The following is a 3,956-nucleotide window of genomic DNA, read 5'->3' on the forward strand; positions in this document are numbered from 1 at the left end:
AAGTTGTTACAAATGTTCTGTATTTCAAATGTATACCATATGAGCATAAGACTTTGAAGACCAATAAGGCATTCGGTCTGAATTTGCCAGACTGAATTCTGTGTCTTAGGCCTATCTGGATCCGCTCACAGCGGTTCAAATTCTCGAACAGCGCCATGCCACGTTGTATGATGTCCCGGGACGGAATTATAGGAGGTGCACAGCCGCGAATGATAGCGTGTGTGTGCGTGCGTGCGTGCGTGCGTGTTTGTGTGAAAGAGTGTGTACATCTGTCAGTCTCTCTGCGCTAAGCTCACTCACTCACTCACAGACTCACTCACTAACCCATCCACTTATTCACCCACTCACGTCGCCTTTATGTACATTTTTGACAAAAGGTGTAAATCTAAACGAAAATGTTTTAATTCATTTTCTATAATCTTTGTTTCATAAATTCAGTGACAATAGTGTCGCGTTTACCATTCGGGTTGCTCAGGATATGCCCAATGTATTTACTGTACTATGAGAAAGGTGAGCAGGGTAATTCTCTTCTAAATCAGTAAAAATGGAAAACAAATGGATTAATCGGGTATACGATCCCACGATTGTTCATATGAGGAGGGAATACAGCAAGTTAGTGATTTCTTTCACCTCGGGATTTCTTCCCACAGATAAGTTTCAATCAGTGTCACTGCCAGTTAGCGGTTCTCACCTTGAAATCATTGTATAGCGAACATCTAGGCAGACAATGACATTGTCATTACAGACAGCCCGTGTGATGAAGATATTGCTGTGACGACAACATGGCTTTTTGGGTAAAGCTGTAGCACGTGTTATATTGTCTAATTCAGGACAGCCATGTCAAAAATATACCGAGTGAAGAAAAAACTTCATAAAATGTATTTTTAAAAATAATGAATACCTTTTCTGTGATGACACATCTATGCATCCGAAATGGGATCCTTATCTTCGACTCTTGAAAAACGCGAGCAAAACCCATTCAAACCCGTCCATTCGTCGTGCAAATGACGTTAGTGCCAAATCAGGATTTATCTTCATTTGCACGTGGATTGGCCTCAAAAATTGAAAAAAAATATTTTAAACCACAGTTCTAATGGTACTTTAAATGCCATGATTGTCTAATGTGCAACGTGAACGTGCCGTTGGCATGTTGCAAGCGGGAAGATCACTTATTGACGTCGTAAGAGCAATGGGATGCAGCCGCCGTACTGTGTATGACTTGCGGGTCGTCTACATCAAACTGGCACCACTTCTGATCGCCCAAGGTCGGGTCGTCCACGTATGACGTCATGAGTAGAAGACCGTCAAATCGCCCTACGTCACCTACGTGCCAGATTTCTGGAATAGAGTCGTCTTCAGCGATGAATCCAGGTTTACCCTCAGATTGGTGAACGGCAGGTATAGAGTCTGGAGACGTGAACGGTATGCCCAGTGTTTTGTACAGGAGGTCGACAGATTCTGGGGTGGAGGTTGCAAGGTGTGTGGTGTTTTCTGTGGGAACAACCGCTCCCGACCAGGAACCCCTGAACTCGTTCCTTTCATGGCGGCTCACGGCCCAGGTCTACAGTTCCAGCATGATATTGCTCGGCCGCATACCGCGATGTTGATACGAAATTTCCTTTAAAATGCTGGAATCGACGTCATGGACTGGTCCCCTGACCTTAATCCATTAGAGCACGTTTGGGATGCACTTGGGAGATGGATTTGTGGTCTTAAGAACCAATCTCAGACTTTGAAGGAACCTGGCGCTGCCTTGCAAGAGCAACTTCGCAGAATCCCCAACCACGAGTTCACAAGCATCAGGCAGTCCACGAGGAGACGGTGTTTGGCAGTGGTGAGTGCGCGGGGCGGCCATACGCAGTATTCAACGGCGAAATTTCGAATTTTTATTCTTGTGATTTGACATTCTGTATACCCATGGTTTGGAACGGGGATGTAGCCTAATGGAACTGATTGTGGCACTGTCTGTGTATCGAGTTCATCACACAGATCTCAGCAATGAAATATTAACAATTTAACCATCTTACCATTACCTGAAGAAAGAATATGAAGTTTCTTTTTTGACTCAGTATATTTCTAAAGACCAAAAGCTATGTAGCCAGGCTATATGATTCTTATTTGTTATTATTAAATCTGCGTTTTTAATCTTTATCACTTCCACAGCGTACATTGTCTTGTCATCCACTGTGTTCCTCTTTATCACTTCCATTCATTACAGTACTGTATATGACATATATGGCCTTTATTGGTCTTCCCCTTTGTCTGTGTCTGTCATTACATCAGTTGTAGAAGGAAGTGCCATAGTTTCTCTATCTGCTCACTGCTGGATCTTTGTCTGTCCATTGTTGTTAAAAATTATGTATGTATGCTAACATCTATTTGGAGCATGTGGAGTTCGGTATTCCGACTGTCTGTGTACTGACGACCGCGAGCAGAATAATGCCTCTCGTAGGAAACGCCCAGGAGTTGAGCTGGAACTCCGCTCACCTCATTCCTGTATACTTATTTTTCATGTCTTGTGAAAGCAACTAAAGAAGTTTGAACTCAACTATGCCGTCGTCTTCAACTCGACGTATTCGTTCATCTTCATCAATATGTAATTCATCTCAATTCCGAGCTAATTCCCCAGTCTACGCACCATATACAACGCGTTGTCGCGAATGCAGGCGGCCAGGCGTGGACTGTATGTCTTTATTGTCCTTTTAATGGAATTTCGTGAATAGTGAACTACGAATACGCTTTCAGTTCTTGTCCGTTATGAAGGTATATTGCCATCAAACAGTGTTCAAAGCCGTGTGAAACCTCGCCCACTTAATTATACATGTCCATTTCTAGTCCTTAATGCGTTCGATCGCCCCGCCAAAGACCTGATTTCATCCGGTACGCATTAGGAAATTGTCTTGATTGAGATATACCCTATGACATGATTAGGTATGCAGTGAAACTACGCTTACTCATGCTACATTAGCTTTGTTTATTCATTTATTATTTTGTATTGTAAATCCTTATAAAGTTCAACCGCTCTTATCCGAACACATTTAATCATTTTTTTTTCAAATATTGTCCGTGTGCACAGTGTGACCGCAAAAGAGATTCAGCTATTATGCTGAACTGCAGGTGTTGTGTAACAGGCACATTTGTATACTGAGCCAACCAACGATCGTCTTCATAAGAATACCATACTCCGGCTCGTTAGTTTCGTTGACTTGCCACCGAGACCTTTGGACTTGGTCTTCCAGACATTTGGACTTGATTTCCAGACCTTTGGACTTGCCTACTTCAACCTTATGTTAGTTAATTGTGATATTATAACTGGAACCCACTTACCTATGTACATATATTCACCAAAATGCTTCGTGTCGGACAAATATCATAATAAGTTCTGTTCCTGGAAAATTCATTTGAACAGACACACAGCTGTTTTTCAGAAACAAAAGTTAAAACGTAAATCTACTATTATTCAAGGACCAAGTGGAACGTCGAGGGCTTTAGGGTAACTCGATACCCCGCACGGGTATGACAACTATTACTGACTGCCCAAGTCGTGGTGTTGCTAAGGCCGGTGTTAAGCCACGGATTACCTCAGTTCACAGTTCAATCCGCATGTGCGACACTGGTTCTGTGTTTATGCTGCTCATGTGTAGACAGTGCCGGATTATACACCCTTACAAATGTACGTTACGACTCATCACTGAAGACCGCGCCCATTTTCATTTATTTTAAAGATATTTACAAGAGATACTCAGATCGCCTGTCTCCATGGGATATATGGATATGTTTTTTTTCACAAATTAAGATTGCACGGTGGGTTCACATATTCCCAGCAGCTGAAGCATGTACATCGCTCTGCCCTGCTACAGAGGAGAGATGCTTGATAAAGTAGGGCACGTTCCAACAAGGCGGAGTGATACAGACATGCTCCTTCCGAGGAGGGGAATGTGGGTGTATCCCTTTGA

This window comes from Haliotis asinina, chromosome 2 (genome assembly GCF_037392515.1).
Source record: "Haliotis asinina isolate JCU_RB_2024 chromosome 2, JCU_Hal_asi_v2, whole genome shotgun sequence".
Taxonomy (NCBI): Eukaryota; Metazoa; Mollusca; class Gastropoda; order Lepetellida; family Haliotidae; genus Haliotis; species Haliotis asinina.